The sequence below is a fragment of the Charadrius vociferus genome, unplaced genomic scaffold, assembly GCF_000708025.1.
Source record: "Charadrius vociferus isolate BGI_N301 unplaced genomic scaffold, ASM70802v2 scaffold7, whole genome shotgun sequence".
Lineage (NCBI taxonomy): Eukaryota > Metazoa > Chordata > Aves > Charadriiformes > Charadriidae > Charadrius > Charadrius vociferus.
The window spans coordinates 1,801,653-1,823,440 of NW_009649308.1; positions in this window are offsets into that span (position 1 = coordinate 1,801,653).

The following is a 21,788-nucleotide window of genomic DNA, read 5'->3' on the forward strand; positions in this document are numbered from 1 at the left end:
AACACATGCTCATTCATACTGAAATCTTTTGCAAGCTGTGTCAACTATCAAAATTTAATTTTGAAGAAAAACATTTTAAAATATCAAAATGTTTTTTTTTTTCCTTTGCTGAAAGGAAGAAAACTGTTTATTGACATACCTGGGAAAGAAAAAAAAGTTAAGTTTTTTTTTTAAAAAATGTGTATTGTCTGCTAATATTACTAATGAATGTAAACTTATGATATGAAAATAATAAAAAAACCCATAGCATTTCTAAAATAATTAAGAATAGTTTCAAATGTCTTAGGGTATGTTCTATGTCACAACATCCCCCATTTCTGATATAATGAAAATAGTTTTGCAGTTGAACAAGGGAAGCTTATTCAGTGTACTAATTATTGGAGCAGTTGTTTTGTATAGTATATTTTATACCTGCAATAATTTGTCATGAATACTTGAAAAAGGAACCCCTCTAACTAACATAAAATAATATTTTTGCTTCTGAAACTATCAACATGGGATACAGAGAAGCAATTGACTTAGAAAGGTGAGCACAATAATGACAAAGAAGAGAGAAAGATGAATTGGAGAAAGGCATTGGAGAGACAGAACAAAGGAAGAGGGAGGAGGAAGCAACACAGGGAATATTACAAGAGGAAAAGGAAGATGGGGGAAAACTGCAGCATAATACGTACGGAAGGAGAAGGAAAGAACAAACAGCGAAATATACTGAGAAGCATAAGATAGGATTAAAATACAGAATAATGAGAAAAGAAGAGAGAATAAACATCCAGAGAATGGAAAAAGGACAAAAAAAAAAAGAAGCTAATGTATTAAAACAGAAAAACTAAAAGTAGGAAGGGATAGTGGAACACATTTTGTAAGTTCTCTCTTCCACCCTTCCCCACTTGTGATCCAAACATAATTCTCTTAGAACCCCTGAAAACCCAACAAAATCAGTAACCCTCACTGTCACTGAAGAATCCCTAATTAAATGTGTATTGTAATAAATCTTAATATCTTCTAAAATACAGAAAATTGCTTCTTCTAGCTCATAACTTTCTCAGGAGGGCAGCTGGTCAAGGCTAATTCCCATAGATGTTGAAAGTATTTCCCACCTAACTTCCTTCTCCTATCCTTTTGCTTCTTCACTAAAACAAATGAAGCCACTGAACCCCAAAATAATGTTCTACATTTGGAAAGCAATCCCTCATACAATCTTCTTTTCATCATTAGGGAAAATTTAATGAATGAAGTTTTCATGTAGAGCAGGAATTAAGCCAAATAGAAAGCATGCATTTTTACCACTTCTTAGAAAGAAAGGCAGAAAATGTACTAGAGGCTTTTTAGCTGGCACTAATACACCATGTGAAAAATATAAATAAAAACTTCATTGGCATTTTGATCAGACACATTGATTGTCAACCCAGTCCATATTAATGAGGAAAGTTTACAAAATGCCAGAATGCATTTGATATACTTTAATAAGTACCTAAACATAGAAACTGGTAAAAATAATTTTGGAAGTCAGATTTCTGTTGAAGCAAGCAAAAACTTAATTGGGAAACAAAAAAACCAAACCAAAAAACCAAAACACCCAACCGTCCCCAAACCAAAATCCAACCCAAGAGCAAATACAATAATGAATCAGCTGCTTTTGTTAAAATGAAACAAACCCAACCCACTAAAAATATTGAGTCTCTAGCTTCTGTACTAATTAATCAACATTTTCCAACAGAACCACACAATAGGAAATAAGTGTAAATGATGGTATGGCATTTATATATTCCCCGTATGTATACACTTATTTTATACATGTCTGTAATTACATGAGTGTTTATTATTTTCTTTCTTATAATTCTGTTTCTCATGAATCATACATTACTCCAAATCTGTCTTTGATCTGTTCATTTAGCTTAAACTTCCACTTCTTATTCAGTGGATTAGTAAATGCGTGTAACTATGTATACAAAGAAGACACACAACTTCCAATGTACATGCAAAATACTTGCTTGTGTGTGCAACTGTATACAAGAAATGGCAAAAATCTAAGTTACTATGTATTTCTTTTTATATAAAAGCAGCTGTATTAATTTAAAATAATTAGATATTTTAAAATAACAAGTATTGTTCAACATAGTTAGCATCAGCACTTGGAGCACACGAGAAGTAGGTGTAAATTGCTATTTGATCACTTCACAGTACCTTCATGTACCAAAAATGACAGCATGGAACAAGGTTGAATTAATCACTCTCTTTTAAATTAGGATTTATTATCCTTTTATACTCACCTGAGGAAGAGTACATATTAAGTGCAATTGACTTGTTATTAGACAAATCAATAGTCTTTTATTTCCCCCTCATTATTCTTTTAACTTGAATACACAAGCACCTGTCAAATACCAAAATACCATAGCGAAACAAGCCCTCATGGAGACAAGTGAAAACCCTGTCGAAGATTTTAGAAAATTGGCCAGCAGTATGTTGGTACTGGAGGAAGCGCATTTGGCCAGATTTTTAAGCAGCTATTTATTTATACTATAATTGCATTGGATGGATTCCTCTAGTTCACATCGTGAGAGCAGGAGTGTCAACTCTGCAGGACTAAGTTGCTTTGTGGAGAAGCAGCAGAAAGGCAGCCTGCTTTTCATGTCATTTGTTTACATCCACCTACTGCAAACCTCTCAGCTCTTGCTAATTAATAAGCTGATCAATGACCACTGGGTGGAAGAAATTCTCTCTCAGATTCCCACATAACTGAGCTGCAAGCAAAAATATAATTCTTGCTATAAAATGAGGTGTCAATCACACCCGCATAAAACTTCTGAAAGGAAATGAGTCACCAAGCAGGAAAATCTACTCAAATGGATAATTAATGGAAGGCTCTTGAAGTGTTTGTTCATTGCTGATTGCAGCCTGTGCCTTATTGTGTTCGCAGTTTCTCCCCTGGAATGTGTAGTAGAAAAGGAAGAAGGGGAGCAAGAGCAAGCCTGCAGTCAGGAGACCTGATACAAACTGCATCTTCCAGAAGAGACACACAGCCGACTCATTTCTGGGTGTCAGCACAACATAACGGATCATTACTGATCCGTTTTCTCAACAGAAAACACACCTGATCACTGTCTGTGGGACTGCAGCAAAAGAGGCAGCCTCTGGAAACCTTTGCAGCAAGGACCCACGAGCAGACATGGTGATCCAGGTGCTGGACATAGAAATGTGTGATGGAGAGATTTCCACAGTCTGAGCATCACTGTATGATGCTCCCATGACTCTTCAGCCAAAATATTACTTTAATAGTGTTTTATCATTAAAAAAATAGATGTAATGCTTATGGTGCTAATTATGCTTGGTAAATAGCCCAAGCTGAAAGAAAAAAACCCAAACCCACTGTCTACCTAGTGTAGACTTCTAGGATTTTATGCCCATTCTACCCAAGGTCATATTTCAACTGAAATTTAATAACACATCATTTGCTAAAATGCATGATAAGGTGCAAATGCTCATTGGACTGGAATACACTAGACTTCACACAGTATCTGTTTCAGTTTACCCGTAACAGAGACTTAAAAAAAAAAAATAAATCTGATTGTTATGTTATTTAAAGGTATTCTGGTGCCTCGCACTCATCAGATGAACTTCTTAACTTATCATAAACTTGTCACAACATCAATCCACGTAGAATTTTGCAGCAAAAGGAAGCTTCTTACGCAAATGTTTGCAATGAATACAAATACAAAAATTTGCATTTATGTCAGTACAACCTATGAATTCACATCTTGCAAGTGATCAGCACACCAATGCAAAGATGTCAGAGCAAAGGCAAGAAGAATCGCGTAACTAAAACCCTTCCTTTCTTTTGTGAGTGCTTAAACTATGTTTTCTGAGCAATCTGGCAAGTTCAGGAAGGTGGCGGTGGTCCCTTTCCCTGCCTACTTGTGGCAGAAGTCAGCAGGCAGAAATGACTAAGCTTACCTCACAACAGGCAAGCTAGCAGTTCTTGTGAAAAAAAGATCCTGTGAGCAATGAAAAACTGCTGAGCACTTAACTTTTTTGTACTTTGATTTGAATTATGCAACTTGGGCTGAATTAAACTACTCTGTAAACGCTGTATTCACTCCTTGCAAGGAATCTACATTTAGGAATGGATTCAAAGCTCAGAGAAATCACAGGACTTCCGTGTCTCTTGGTACTGCAGTAGTGCTTAGAGGCCCTAGCAAAGATGTGGTCTCATCTTCTTGTAAGAAGGAAGAACTCCTTCCTTAGAAAAACTTATACTGCTAACAAGCAGCTTGTAATATCATCTTTGTTTATTTGTTATCAGAGTGCTGTAAGGGTTGCTAACTGGATTCATAAAAGTTAACCAATACCTAAGTTTTCACAAACATTTTAAGAAAAGATGAATCCTTTTCTGCAAAGTTCTGAATGAATGAACTATCAAGCACTGCAGAAACTTGTAGTAAACAAATTCATAGACCAGCAAAAACTGGACTAACTCCAATTTTCTGGGGAATTATATGACTGCTAACAATAATTCTTTTTCATGGCATCATATTCAGTGAAATTACTTGTAAAATAATTAGTATTGCCTTTATCTTTCTTGAACTGCTTCTGTGACAAGTTCTTAACTATGGTTCCAGCTATTACCCTTCAAACAGCTTCTACTTGATTATGCTGACAAAAAAGTAAACTGTTAGTATTTCCTCCTCTGCCAGGACTTAAATCAGGATGAGCAGCCAGTGGAGCAAATCAGTTTGAGTCCATCCCGATGGCAGCAGACCTCATCTACCCCTAACTCTCCACACAGTTGAGTGTATCGGCAGTGGGAGGGCTCCCGCCCACAGACACAATGACAATATTGGCAGCTTTAGGATTTGCTACTTTTCACTAGTGTCAGGGGAGGCTCGTGTGCGTGGAAGTGCTTGGTGCATCAATAAGGCTGAGAAAAAGCCTTCTCTCCCAGTCAACGGTTTAAACAAAAACATAGGCCCTCCTTTGGTCTTTTTGTGCAATAGCCCCAGATGGTAAAACTTTGTTTTAGCCTTATGGCTGAATAAAAGCAGTTTTGTGTCAATGTAGTGTCTGAAACTAACACTCACTGGTAATACTTGATTTTCACAGGGTATCATTTCATTGTTTTATCTGCCAAATAACGACTATCTTCTTTTCAGTTCATCCAGTTCAAGACTGTTAAGCTATAAACATGACAACTTGGGAAGTTCCGGGTAGGCACAGATGTTGATTCAAGACAAACTTGATTACTGCCTTTGAGGTAAAGCAGCATATAGAGAACTGTTAAAAAAGAAAAAACCAAAAGTTCTTGAAAGTTCTTGATCCTACAAAATACAGCTCAGTAACAGTCCTTAAGGACAGATGCAAGGCTCTTCTGTCATTCAAAAAAATAACCAAGGAAGCAGCCTGTCTGCATTTTTCTTTCAAAGTCTTGGAGAACGTGGCAGAACGTTTTCCCATTTGTCAGCCCCCCAGATTCATATCCTGAGGTCAATTGTTAAATTAAATGCATTGAGAATAGTAGTGATCTCTAAGTATGCTAGTTTCTACAAAACTAAGACTGAACCATGTTTCTGCCAGCCATCTACTCATTCTTTTAGCTAGCTTTTGCATCCCATAAAACTGATAACAGTTTTATTAGATTTATCATAGATAGGCTATAAATGATGGATTGAAACTGAAGTTTTGTCCCAACGTTCAGGTCACAACACAGTGTCATAAACAAATATTGACTAAAAAATTATTTTAAAAATAGCAGAAGAGAGAAAAACAAGATCAATGGTTTTAATTTTATACTGCAAATACTTGATTAAGCCTTCTTGCTGTCTTACATATCCCCCTCCTCCTGCAACTTTTTCTTATCAATGTCTTAGTGTACGTCTTATATTGCCAAAAGGAAATTTTAGCAACAAAAAAATACTAAAAATAAGAAGTTGGAAAATAATTAACATATTACACTTGGTAAACTACATGATCCCGTCACATTTCAACCAGTTCCTGGGGTGCAACTGTAATGCTGCCAAATTTTGTGACAGAAATATATACTATTTAACAAAAAATAAGGAAAGGAGAATGGTTAGGTGGTGGATGGTACAGAAGTCATTTGACAAGAACCTTATAGCTCCTCTAACTTTACTCCTCGTTCTAAAACAAGAGTGCTAGTAGTATTCCTTGTATTATTTAGCTTTTACGTAACATAACCAGGAGACTAAAATAATGACCCAGAAAATATCATGAGTATGATTTTTTTCTCTTCTATAGCATATTCAATGGTACCGCCTCATGCTACAGAATATTTTTATGTTATGTTTTTTGAGTTAATTGCTAAATTCTTATGTGCCCTTCTAAAGAAGTAAACCTAGTGAGGCAGCCTATAAATAGCAGTTAAAGCAGCTCTCTATGTGAAGTCCAAGTAGTACAGGGGCAATATGCAATAGTAGATATTTCAGGGCACAGCAGGATTAGAGACTGACAGAAATCCAGAATCAACATGAAAGATCCTAACTGACATAGGATTACTGCACCAATCCGTGTAGGCTTGTTTACTGGTTTAACTGCTGGATGTATAATTTCTGTAATTAGAGTCTGACCGGCTAAGCAACATTGCAATGCAGCTGCAACACCCTAAAGAAATTTTAGACAGGCTATTACAGAATGATTTATGAAGCAGGCTTTTGTTCAACCAAGTGATTAGAATTTAATAGCATTGCCTATTTAGTGTTGAACTGGACATAACCAGGCTAAGAAACAATAAACAAGCAGGGGGAAGTTAAAAAAAAAAAAAAAAAAAAAAGTCATTACAATATCTTCTGCACCAGAGCTATGGAGAATAGCATCATGGCAAAATTGCCTAAAATGGAAGGCTGAAGTTTTTTGGTTATGTCTCACCAGAAATTTGCTGAACTGCTAGACCAGATTATTTTTCCATTTGAAAATAATTGGAACTGCATTATGATGCTTAGCAAAAGCTTATATTACTTTCAGGGGGCTGAGGAAAGCGAGAAGGAATACCTAAAAATGTGCTTTGGAAAAGGGGAATTCTTCAGATGTTATTCTTTAGAAGGCCGTTTTTAATGAGTTTTGGAAAAACAAAAGATAGGGGAAACAGAAAGATGAAAAAATTATTTAAAGAATCTTAGAGCTGATGGTAACTTTTTTTCTCCCCAAACAAACTTTCTTACTAAGTGGTGTCCTGTCAGTTGTCAGATAAGTCTGAAACCTGATTCCTATTAACTTTAATGAGAGTCGGTTTGTGTTTGCAGGTTGTTTGACCATTAGTACGCATTTCTGTTGGGAAGAAAACTGTCTTATTCATACAGGCCCTTATAACAATGAATGACAGCAAGTTCATTTAGCACATTTCTGACGGCAGTGTTTCGAAACAACTTTGCACTCAGCAAAAGAGAAATGATGGGTGTCAGAAAGAATATGAATTCAACACAGATAGGCTCTGCTCACTAGCAGATGGATTTGAAGTACAGATTTCAGTTGAAAAAGAATGTACACAATTGCAAATGAACACCTACACCTACTTGCAGCATTATCGTATGTTCTCTCAGAGAGCTGTGTGTGCTGGGCAAGTATCCAGTAGTATGCTCAGAAACAAAGCATAGGCTGAGGTTTATGCAGGAGCTAAGGGAACAGTCCCACTGAATCCCACCAAACACCTCTTTGCAGTTGTGAACAGGTACGTGGATCACTCTAACACTCTGTAGTACAATAAAGAAAGTCCCTGGAGTGCCAGCAGTGGAACAAAAGATAATACACAATAAGCAGGCAACACTGGGAAATCTAAGGGATAATTTGGGAAAAGCTGTCTCTCAAATTTTTTGTGACTACTACAGCACATGGGTCATCGTAGCATTTGTCTTCTTGATTTCCTGCCCTCATAATTCTCTCATTTCTTGTGCAGGACACAGGCTTTTAGGAAGGATTGAACGTGATTAGCCAAGCTGGGCTAAGAAAATTATTCTGCACTTCATAAAATTGCTTGAAAATGGGGGTGAGGGGAGGAAAGAGAAGCTGGTTATATTTGTGCTGACAGAGTTCAATGAAGTATGACATCTGTGATATGAAGATGCATGAAAACTGAACAGGAAAATAAAGGCTTGATAAGATGACCTTGATAAACATGTTGAACAGAATTAGAAAGAACTGTAAAGGGCAATCTGACTGGTGATTTTCATTTGGGAGAAACAGAGAGAGGGGACGATGTTTTTAGGAAAATCAAAGTTGAGAAAAACGTGTCAGTATCCAGTCAAAAATGAAAGTCAGAGCACTTTGAAAACATTAACACGAGTTTCAGTCATCTGCTCTGCGGATTCACAGGTTTAAGTGGGGAACAGAACTTCAATCTCAGACTGGCTTTCATCTATGTTTTTCTTAGGGACCACATTTACTAAAAGGAGACGGACTTCACACAGCGCGTTAAATCTATGAGCAAACAACAAAATGAAATAAAGAACTCGCTTTCATCCAAAAACATCAGATTTAACCACTTTGAAGTGTATTTATAGAGACAAGGACTGTAGGTACCTGTTATACATAAGGCTTCTCTATAAAGCATGTGAAACATACTGGTGCCAGACTACATTAAAGCCACTTATACTATTTCACTGCTTTGTCTACATGATGATTTAAAACAATTAGGCCATGAAATGCAACTTTCATTTTGAAAATTTTAATCATCTGGAACAAAAAATATGGAATAGAATGAAAGTAAAATAATGAAAGATTATATTATCTACAATAATAAACACAGTAGATTCAATAATTTTTCTCTTCTGAATAAGGAGGAGAAAATTTGGATAGACCTCGTAAGCCTCGAATAGTGGCTGAGATGGGCAGCATTAGGATTGTTTTCTGGTGTCACTGCAGCAGCCCTTGAACATTCCCAGCAGTGCCATGACAGGGCCAGAGAGATCATTTTTAATGACTGTACAACCAGAAATGCTTTGCATGATTTACATCTTAATTGCTCTTGTTCCCAAAGAACAGAACATCAAGTTTTACAATACACAGCGGGGGACTGAAGACTCTCTTTAGAAAACTTATGATGTAAATATAGGACAACAAGGACTTTGAAACTCATTCACACAATTGCCTTTCAGAGTAACACTTCTGCTTCAGTTGCAGAAATACTCTTTTACTGCTATGATTCTTTAAATGAATTTTTAATATTTATTTTTTAGCTATGATATCCTTTATCTAGAAAAATATTTCATACGGGCAGTCCCATGGATTAAATCATAAAAATGTGCATAAGAATAACACCTTTTACTCATTAAGACAACTGAAGAACTACTAAGGAATTGTCACTGTTCTCTGAGTTCTGTTCAATTATTCTTGTTTTGAAAGCATGAAAGTAGAGGTGAAGTTTGTCAACAACTTGCATGTGTACAAGGGAGTCACAATAAGAATACTTAGATTTTCCATGTCAAGTGCTATCTTTTAGGCTGCCTTTTTGGCTCTGAAGCGTGAAAGATCCTGCTCAGTCTGGTTGGCCTATAGCACTACCGTAATAAAGGTACATACATTTCTTCAGAGAATGGCTCCAAAGATGGTAATACAGAGCTTGTTCCTTCACAGATTACTGGCAGCCAGTTTGCGATAACACTCTGAAACCTGTGCTTAATCCTTTTTGATGAAGAACCCAAGTAATCTGCCACCCTTTTTTCCTTCAGTCCAAACAAAACCCCACACCCACAAAAACAACATCAAAGGCATGATGAGCAATAGCCTCGCCTGGGCCAAGTACCTGTTAAAAAATAGTATCTGATTTTCCAGGAGTATGGTAGTTGTATTTGCTATTGACTCAAATCAGGATACATTTCAATCTCAGTGATTTTCTGGGTTTTTCTTTGCCTCTGCAGATGGTTCAAACTGTTGAAACTTACTTCAAAATAGCTTATGCTACTTTTCTCTTTCTTATCCCAATGTGTTCCAGTTGTCATTAACTGGGCATCAAATCTCATTCCTCATATTTAGTCAGGACTCATCATGACCAAATGCTACCCTTTCCCAAAGGATACTGGAACAGAATGGTTAAAGCATAGGTATGTTTCAGTAACTGTGAAAGGAAAATCTTGTAAAAAGGGAAATGAAGGGTCACGTGTCCTAAAAAGATGATGTTATTCTTTATGTATTGTGCAGAATGCAATCCTATTTGTGAAACCGTATCAGCATTTCTTTGCTCTAACTAAAAAGCTTGGTGAGTACTAAATTAGTCTGTTTCCCTTTAGAATACCTTTCTTTTAGTTAAAGACTTCGTCTCAAATACCTTGCATTTTTTTTAGATTCCTATTGTATGCGATAATCCTCAACAAAGTCTCACTTGTGGATTTCATTGAGTTTAAATAAAACCCATTAACATTAATCCAGGTTTTCCTGTTCCGGGTTGAAATGTTATTATTTTTAGACTAGTTTATCAAATCATTTTAGATATAGAAATATATTCCTTCATTAAATCTACATCCAGTCTCATTTGGGTTGCATTAATTCCCTCAAAGTCAAATCTTGCTTCATTTATGAGATTAGTGGCATTGATTTCAGAAGCTTAAGCCAGAAAAATACCTGCACTTAATGGAACAATTGTACTAGTCCCACTCTGTCCATAAAGTATCTATCAGTTATAAAGACACATTCCACCCACCCCCTCCTGCCTTTTTCTTTGTCCATGCTTTGGTAAATCAATCAGTTATGTTCAGATAAGTGCATACTTTTCAAATAAGTGCTTAGTCTCTGACCCTTCTTTAAGGCTGATTTTATCTTTCTTTTTTTTTCTTAATTTGTTTCGAACTGAACTTTACTTGACCCCACATCTACAAGTGATTGAAACCTTTATAAACCAAGTATGATGTTTAATTTCATCTTATTTTAAAGGGTTTATTCCTGCAAAGGATACTTCAGTGAAAGTTACAGGCATGACACGTTATCTTCCAGGCCAGTAGGTTGCTGTATGTGATTCTGAATGCTTGTTGAAATGCAAGAACAAGCAACAACTGAGATGCACTATTATCAGGTACAAATGAATCCCTGTATTTCATACATAATCCTAGTGGACTAGAAGTGAGTACCATGTGGTCTTCTACAACTTTATGCAACTACAACAGTCCAGAAGGTTTGCAAAACATTTGTACTACTCACCACCAAAGCCCAAAACCACCTCTCTTACCCTTTCAGAAGCTTCAGACACAGTGGGACTACAAGAGCCAGAACTAACACGCCACAGAAAGGAAACAGGAGGGATCAAGAATATAGATATCCTGGTTCATGCCAAGGATCTAGAAATTGCCAGGTTGCACTTCTAGCTGGTCTTCAAAAGTGATTCACACAAACATCAGCTCCACTCCCCACTTCAATTTAACATTGACTTCATGAGAAAAAACATAACAATGAGGCAACAGAGATTTTTAATTAGCGCCCCTTTTTCCCTACTTACAGTCCATATTATAAACTTCCAATGAAGGTGAAAAGAAGAAAAAATGAGATGGCAAGTTATGTATAACAGTGAAAAATAATTCCTTACTGGCCTGAAAGCATTTGTTTAATATTCTGTAACAGTGACATAAACAAATGGTGATCCAGTTTCTTCTCAGCTCACCTTCTGGGAGACACCAGCAATCCATGGGAATGCTGAATAAAAGTTTAATTTTCTACCTTCAGGAATTCCTTTCAATTACTTGTATAGAACAGAGTAAAAATTTGTATAAATCATTCTTATGATGCAAGAAAAGACATGAAAGAGTTCATAATGTGTTTTCATGCATTATAATGATACATAAAACCACTGTTCATTGTGCTTTGTTCCAGCCATATGTGTAATCATGATAAGTGAATTCCTGTGCATCTTGATTTAAACATATGCATAGTTATTTGAAGAATTATATTCTAGGTAGCCAGGTATAATCCAGGCTAATCTCCCTGGATTAACATACCATCTAGGTCCATTATTTTCCATATGCAGAGTGGACAATACAACGTTCTTTGATTTATTTAAAAAACAAGTATAATCCTGATAGGGTTTTAAAAGTTTGTTAGTGTAAACACAATCTTTTAGTACTAGATTAAGCAAAATATGCGTGGCTGACTATAGGAATTCTTGCATGAAAAAGTTTGTATTATGTCAGGAAGAACTAAAACCTAAGTGAGATCAGTTCTGACTATAAATCCATAAACAAATTGACTTCAAGGTTCATTTTTAAAGTAACAAAAATGCTAATGATTTAAACAAAAATCAAATGTTCTCAACAATTTTCAAGACGATAAAAAAGTATAAATCAATATAAAGTATGACAAATATATATACCCAAATCCAGCAGCAATAGAAATAATTATGCAAAGTTATAAACAGAATAATAAAAAGATTAAATACTATTTAAACAAAAATCAAATGTTCTCAACAATTTTCAAGACGATAAAAAAGTATAAATCAATATAAAGTATGACAAATATATATACCCAAATCCAGTAGCAATAGAAATAATTATGCAAAGTTATAAACAGAATAATAAAAAGATTAAATACTTGTGAAGAATGAATGCATAAACTGAGGCCATGAGAATTTCACTACTTTCTTAGTCCCTATTAACAACTGAATGGTGCTAAAAGCAAACCTGAACCATTCTGGCACCTTTTCACTAGCCCTCTGCACAAGATTTCTCATTATACATGAGAACGGGTGACTTTGACAGAGTAAATTAAGGAAGTAGGGCACCAGTTATATAATTGAAACATGTTATGTTAGAGAAACATTACGAAGTGTAATATTATACAAAATCTCTTTCAACAGAACTCATTTGACAAGAGAAATAACTATTGGTGTTGGTGATGGAGAACCCATTTTGCATTGGTTTTTGTTAATCTGTTGTTTTGTGAAGTTATCGTTCATTCAAAAGACTGCAAGGAATGGTACTCTGCAAGAAGATGGTACTGTGAGACAGGAAATTAACCTTTTGCTTCTTATAAGTCTTAAAAAGCTTGCTTTTGTGCATCAGCTAATTGAAGGTATGAATTCTTATGGAATTGACATACCAATATTTCTGTCTTCTAGTAATTACATCTGCTTGGATATAGAAGAGAAGTGCAACTCCAGAAAATAAATCTAGGAAAAAGGGAAAGGGGGGCAAAAGAGGGCAAGGGAAAAAGGGAAGGAAAAGGGGGAAGAAGGGGTGGGGAAGAGTGAGGGAGGAAAAGGGGGAGGGAGGAAAAGGCAACACTGAAATTTGTGTATTTGATTGATAACTGCCAAATTAACATGAACATTAAATTTAAATCCTGTAGCTCATTCAAACCATATGCCGACTTTAAAGACACTTCAAAAATATCCAATAAAGCTCACTTACAGGTTTTAGGAGTGATAATTTAATTAACAATATTCTGTTTGAAAATGCTGATGAAATTTGCTCTATGATCATTAGCACCTTTGTTGCATACTTTAGGATGGATTCTGTGCTCAGCAGCTACCAGCTTACATTGCCGATAATATCAAGGAAAGCATCTGCTTGCATAAATATATCTTGCCACAGTACCTTCTGGATAACTATTCTGCCAGGGCAAATCTGAGGGTATTCTTCTATATGAAAATGTATGAAAAATCCCCAACAGTAACCTGCAACACTGATTTGCAGAGAGTTGATGGTTTGGTGTCAGCCAGATAAATCAGGCTGCTTGATGGGAAATGTGGTACCAACTCTTTGCTGTTCTAACATTCAAGCAATATAAAATATAAAAAGTTGGAAGTTATTTATAGCTAGACAGATATGATTCAATGAAAAGGTTGCTTGATGAGAAAGACTCCATAAGACAGTGGCATCTTTTCACTGACTTTTGTAAGCTTTGGATCAGGTCCAGAAAGGAGAAGGTTGGGGGGAGGAGGAGAAATCAGTAATCTTACACTAGCTCCTTTTCAATATTATGTGAAAACCTATGCAAATCCTATCTTGTATTGTGTATATACTTCATCTCAGCTAAAAGTTATGACTGATTCAGATTTTTTTTTTATATTAGTACGAGGTATGACAAAAAAGTGTTCATTAAAAAAATCAGTTTGTCTTATGAACTAATTACACAAGCTAGATCTATTGATTTGTCACTGACTATAGAATGTCATCACTATTTACAAATTAACATTACGGATTCTATGCATCATCCTCTTCAACCTCACAATAAGAAATATCCCCTCAGCTACTCAGCTTTTACTGCTTGGTACCATAGAGATTCCAACTAAGCTTGACAAAACCAAAACTTGACAAGTTACAGCAAATAGGAATCCCCAGGGAAGGGGACATATATAACAGTATAAAACCATTTTCAGTGAATACTTAAATATTCTGCCTTACTTGTTTACTCCTAAAAGGCCAGAGAATGAATCGTTCAGCTACATTACAGAGCACTCACACAAAGACTTTCCCAACTTAAGTGACTTTGCAACATCACAGCTTACTGCAACAAATAAACAGTTTGCAACTGTCAGCGTTGGTGGAAGAGGTGCTTCCATGAGCATTTATAAATTGTCACTATATCCTCACCACAAAAATCTAGACAAACAGAAACTGCTTAGCAAAATTATTATAATCTAGTCTATGAGATGGGGTTTAACAATAAGGTAATCCCCTTCAAGGCTCAATTATTCTACCATTGTTTTCTACAGTTTATCTCCATTAAGCATATCTGTTATGCTGCTTATTCTGTTTAGGTGAATTTACAGTGCACTACCCTTGTACAGATTAATAAATTAAACAAGATTCTCACTGGATCACCTGCAGATGAAGTGTGATGAAAGGGAAGCTCTGCCTCTCCCCACACTCACGCAACCTTTGTGTACCTCGATGTGTTTTATGAAAAGCTTTGCTAACATCACTATTTTTTCTGACAACTGATGGCAAGTTGTGATTATGATTACTGTGACAACGATATGTTGGCCATAACAGAGGGGACTGAGTCACAGGCTGCCAGAGCTGAAGGACTAGGTCTCTACAGACTAAACTGCAAAGTTACTATGTGTAGTAGAGTCATAAGAAACTCAGAGGCTGAGAGAGCGGGGGCTGTTCAGCCTGGAGAAGAGAAGGCTCCGGGGAGACCTTATTGCGGCCTTCCAGTACCTAAAGGGGGCCTACAGGAGAGCTGGGGAAGGACATTTTACTAGGGCATGTAGCGATAGGACGAGGGGGAATGGCTTTAAACTGGAAGAGAAACTGTATAGCTGAAATGATACTTCTCTTCCACAGTCTTCCTTTACTATGTGACTTTCCAGGCATGTATTTGCATTCCTTGTTTCCGTGCCCTCTCAAGTCTTCTTTTCCCTCCAACTTTTCTGGCTCTTTTTTTGCCTCCCCCTCAACCAACTTTCAGATATAATAAATGATGCAGCCAGACCGGTAGGCTTGATGCATCATCTCAAATTGCTTTTGAGTTCAAATTTTCTCCCTAGGTTCTGTACATGCCAGAATGCAGCGTATATTAAAATATATCATATCTGAATAGAGTAACAGCTGCTTGTATACAGGTAAAACCTATAAGCATCCATAGGAGGACTGTGGGAAAACTATTTTGAGTTGAGAAAGCAAAAGACAGTTTTTGCTCATTCATAAATACTATGTCCCTAACACATATAAAAACAGCTTTTCAGCTCACACTGGTTTGTTGTTTTGTTTGAGGTTTTTGTTTGTTTGTTTAGAGGCAATCAATCAGTACAGATGGAAAAATCAATCAATGATTTACTGAGGTTTGTTTTAACTTCCTCAACTCTCACTGCCACACAATTTATAACAAAATAAAGAAGAAGGAGGGAAAATCCTGGACAGAGTGAAAATAATTGCAAGGAGGAGGGGGCACAAATGTGCACCTGACAAGCTGGCTAAAGAATTTTCTCCATGTGAACAAGTTTATGTAAAATGATCTCCTAATACAAAAAGTGACTAACTTAATGTGCTACATTTTTTGAAAGAGACTGTAATATAAAATGTCAACTACCAGAATACCAGAGATGAAATTTTCCTAATGTTAGCTTTTGCAAGAATTTCATAAACTTTTTCTCCTAATAAGTTGAAAGAGAAAAAACTCTTCAAAACTTCTCAGGTGTAGAAAGCTTACAACTTGGTTCACATTCAATTACTTTGTTTTAATTTTGAACATTTTTCTTATATTTCTTTTTCATTTTAAAACATCACTTTGAATCGAAAAAGCGTATCACTAATAAAAAAAATATTTTATTTCAACATATTCTATTTCATGTTTATTAGAAAGAGGAAAAAAGATCAAAACCCATGAAAAATAAAATTAATTTTTTTTTAATACAGTAGCACTATCTGATGAAAAAAGCTTTTTGTCCAGTAATTCTTGATTACACTTAGAAGACAGAGTGCTGCTTGTTTAAAATTTTGGATATTCCTTTTTTTCTCCCTTCCCCCCCCCTTTTTTTTTTTTTTTTTTTTTAAGATTTTATGTTAGATGTCTTTGAAAGATGCCTGTAATCTTTGAAAAAATTACCAAAAAAAATCAAATCCATGAGTTGACAAGCAAAATGTGTTCATGAAGTCAAAGGACAAACAAAAGAATGTATCACTTATCACAGTTTCATTAGCAGGGGTATATAATCATCTACAAGTCTTCTTGTGTTGTAGAAAGCCTGAGAAGTCCATTAAAGGTAACAGACAAAGCCTAATTTTTCTGGAGTATAAAAAATTCTTTGAAGCAGAATAAAGAACAAACAGCAGTCTGCAACTCTAAAAGATAATTTCAGTCATACAATTAATAATAACAAATTCCACGAATATGTCTGAAGAAAACAACAAAGAAACTCAACAGGCAGGAAGGAGATTTCCTGGGAATGAGATGTTTAACAGAGAGGTAGAAAATACGCTCAGGAGACTGAGGTCACTGAGAGGAACTGGCCAACATTTCAAAATCCACAAAGCTGGGTAAAATCATTTAAATATAATAGTAGAAGGAGTGCATACATGCACAGTACAGTAATTCGATGCTAATAAAATATGCAGTAATTTGCTTGCTTTATTTATCATGTTAAATACAAATTAAAATCAGAATATGCATCACAAAATGAGATGTATTTATAACAAAATGAACCACTAAAGTATGAAAATAAAAAGGAACCCCCATGTTGTCTATGAGGACTCCAACCAGTGACATACTTCCGAAAGACTCGCATTTCTGTACTTTTTAGGAACACTTTTAGCTAAAGCTACCACTTTTAGAATAACATAACACCAAAAATACTTCATTTGAGACTTAGTAAGATTTTTTACAAGTGCTTCAAGTAGTGTATTGGTTTCAAAGGGACTGTCATGGAGCTTAAATTACATTAGTTCATAAGCCTTTTGCTGAATCAAAATTTTTAATTATTTCCACCAAATAGTCCTGCATATCACTTCCGTTTCTGAGTTTGCCATCTTGAAGGTTCTAAAATGTTCTAGGCTAACAAGACATTTATATCAAATAAAAATTAAATTTAAAAAACTAATTTCCATTCCATTTTGAGTGGTTTCACTCATGTCATCACTAATCCAAAATATAAACCATCTCCTAGAACACTGTTTTTTCTTTAAGCCTATAAAGAGAGACATGCTAGTTTCTAAGCTAGTTGGGCACAGAGAATATATGATACTCTTGTAGGAATTTTTTGTCATCTTACGTGGTCTAGGCTTTTGTTATTAGGAGAGAGAAAAGGGAAGGGAAAGCTCAAGAGTGAACAAAGTACATGAGAGAGAGTGAGCGAGCCAGAGAGAGCATTCACTGAGATCTCAATACAGATATAGAAAAGCAGAAAAAACTAGACTGAGACAAACCAGAAATTATAAGTTGCAGCTTCCTGGCAATGGGCCAAACCTAAGATAATCCACAACAGTAAGGAAATGATTTTGCCTGCTGCAAATCCTCTGGGAGACTGGCATGGAGAAAAAGGTTGTGAAGCTGGCAAAGATATCTGATTATAATAGAAAAACAATTAAAGTGCCTATTAATGCTACACACCTTAAGTCTCTCAGGTTGCAACCCTTATTCATACCTGCAAAAAGTGAATTTACTCTAGAGACATCCGGGATGCCAGTCATTGCAAAGAGCTAAGTCACAGCTTCCCTCAACAACAGCTTCTGTTTTCCCTTTTGTAAAAGTAGTTTTATTTGGTCTCCCAAAGAAAGATCACAGACCACAACAGCAAGAGGAAAAAAAGCATTGAATTTGTACTACTTGTCCGCTAATACCAGTAGGGTGAACCCACAGGATCTCACTAAAAGTGAACAAGATACATACTTAACACTCCCATATAAAAACCTGTTCCTTCCTCATGTCTAAGAGGAAAATGGCTGAAACTCAGCAGTACTTACAAGGGTAACCAGTCTACCCGAGTAGTTGGGCTCAAGAAATACTTTGTTTAGGATGGGCCGATGTTACACGCTAACTGAAGACAGACACACCACGTGCTTCCTTTCTTTCGGTGCCTGTTAATTTGCTTGTTGTTACATTAAAGCCTCATTGGACTTACCAGAGGTCTGATCCAGAGTTGTACATAACTGCTACTTAAGAACATGGCAGTAACTGCTCCTCTGCAATTCCCCTTCCTATTGAAGGATTTCTGTACATGGCAGAAAATCAGCATGTTCCTCAACTAGTCAACAGAGCGGCTGTAATACTGACTCTGCAGAGGTAGTCACATGGCTGTCATATCAGCCAGCTATGATTAAAATTCTGACCCCAAACACATTGAACTGTGATTAGTTACATTCATGTCGAGTACATATTTTCATCTGTGTCCTGATGATGTGTCAGCATCGTGACAACTATCCTAACTTCTTATTTAAATGTAACAAAGCAAATTACTGACTTCCACTCCTGCTATAAAAATTGATTTTAGTATCTGTCCAGTAAAAACTCAAAGAATACTTCAAATCTCAGTGACCACAAAATATTTGCTAACAATATATTTAACTGTTATGTGTGACACATTGATATCTGAGGAACATCACAACGAAAGATACAAGTGTTATAAAAAGTCTTGTATCCACATTTTATTTTGATACATTACAGTATAATCTCATTAACACAATCTACACATACTACATTTGGTAATAGTGGCTGCTGGTGCCAGAATTTTCAGACTTGGCATGGTTTATTTTCTCACGTACTATTTTATTTCTGAACTCTCTGGATCTTTTGTTTTTCCTTCAGTCTGGATACAGGCTTTGAATGCTAGAGACTGCAATTTGGGAAACAAATCTAATTATTGTTAAATCTCCATATACAAGGTCATTAACCCAAATGAAGTAACCAGACTAAGAAATAATTTAGCAGTTTTGTTTATATATGGCACATTTGGAGACACGTGCAATAAGATGCTTCTTTTCATTATTATGTGTACTTAGAGGTACATAACTATATACATACTCTGCCTAGAAAAGAATTAGACATTCATGCTAAAGCAAACAAGTAGTGTCAGCATTATTGTCAGAAAGGATTTTCAGTTTACGTTCACATTGGCCTTATACACTCCCACTTGCTATCAGAGTCCACTTTATTGTTCTACAGTAATTTTCTGAAACAGAAAATTAAAAAATTAGCTGTCACTTATGAACTGTTGAGAATCCACAATCACTTTATTCTTTTCAAAACCAGTTAGTAATATTGTCTACATTTGCTTTGCATTTCAGCTTACCCTGAAATCTATTCTTTTTGTACACCTATGTGTAAATGTTTTAACCCAAGAGCAGATGTAGGTGTGCTGCTGGTCATTATGCAAATTTTTCCATTACAGGTTGTGGTAGACGTGAAGAATTTGTTGGTTTGGTTTTTTTGGTTTTTTGTTTGTTTTTTTTTTTCTCTGAGAATGGGGATTAACAAAGGACCTTTAAAATGCATAAGGTTTCTGTATCATCATTTTGGCCAACTATTTTTCAGAGCAAAATGCACTGTCCATTTGTTCTTATAAACACTTCATTGAAGCGCTATAAATAACCAAAAAATAAAGCTATCAAAATCACGATGTGCCTCAACATAAAAGGCTTAAATTTGGCCAATGAGTTATGAAAAATGAATAATTCAAGCAGCTCTATTCATATGCACAGTACTGTATAAAATTTAATTTAAGAATTTAAGTATTTGCCTCTTGTGTGATTTTTATGCCTCTAATTTAATACAATTTCCTTTCTCAGAGAAATTACTGCGGCACATTTTGACATCTGTTCTTCAAAGAATTACAGGGAGGGTTCTTAAAAAATATACTTTACAGTGTTTTATGTAAACCTGCCCATTTCTATCAGACTCCACAGTAATTGTGTTAAGTTATGAGGGATTGCTTTTCATTTCATTCATATTCATTAGCAGTGGGCAGATATCAGAAGTATGTGGGTGACTGAAGGGAGCTCCAAAATTGAGAATTAATGTCTACTATAAAGTGCTGCAGGGAACAGAAATGGAAAAAGTAGAAACACTCTGTATACCAAATAACTTTTAGGAGAGGAAACATAGTGTCTAGATATCTTGGAGATGACTGTCCAGTTCAGGGAAACATCGTAATTCAGCCTTCAGTACTAAACATGGAAACAAAATAAAATGTTATCTTTTCTAGCAGAATCAAAGAAAGATACATCAATAATAGTGCCAGCAATTATTAATTCTAATCACTAATACTGGTCATCAGTATTTCATAAAGCACTTTACAAGCAAGATAATTAGTTTTTCTCCATTTGGCCAAAAGATAAACTAAGGTGCAGAAACTAAGATAGACAAACAGAAATTAAAACCACTTTCCTCTTCATATCCTCTAAATTGCAATAAACTGGAGCAGTGAGCCACACATAAGAAGTGTGTTTATACCTCATTAATGCCAGTACTTTAAAAGTTGAAAATTAAAACTCTAAGAGCAAGTATGAAACATTATCCAAAGGAAAACCAATACATACTTGAATTGCTTCTTAAAAAAAAAAAAAAAAAAGGACAAAAAGGCAAATCAAATTTTGTTATGTTGTTCACTCCCCATACTATGACGTATCAGATGTGAAGGGTGGCAATTTGAAATGTCAATGTATTACAAAACTCTTTTCAGGAGCTGCAATGTAATATGAGCTCAGATCAATACATCTTAGAAAAACGTCTTCTGCAAGAAACAAACATTGAGACGTGAGCTTTAACTCTAATAATGTGATATTTATGCAGTCAAAAAATATTCATTAGCATTGCTTATTATGTGTATATTGTATTTATTAAATGCAGTAACCACTATTTGCATTTAGACAATTAAAAACACTGCCAACTATTTTGAAAGTGAAGTCCAAAAAGAATGCCACCTGCAGTAGAAGCCTCTTTGGTTTACTATTTATCCTTATCAGTAAATTTATTTCATGTGACAATAGCTGTAACTGAAGGTTACTTGTCTAAGGAATAAACTTTTTCTAATTGAAATACAGAAACATTTTTACGAAATTACCTCAGTTATTCAGTGGAGAAAACAGGCATCTTTTCCAAAAGAACAACTATGTTTTTAAGCATCCATTATACTTCACCTGCAAAAATACCATCTTGCAATGACCAAGGAAAAACTCTCAGCACTGCAAGAAAATGATGCTGTACCACTAGACCTTCCTGTCAAGTTCAAAACCGTCATGATCTCAGTGAATGCTTTTACTCTACATGATAGATCAGTCTGATATCACCACCATATTTTCTGAGTGTCCTTGACTGTTAAACTCTATACACAGATTCAGTGACCTTTTCAGTCAGTTCCTGATAAAGACTCATTAATATCATTTACCAGATACCAAAGCTGCACTTATTCTAAAGAACAACTCAAT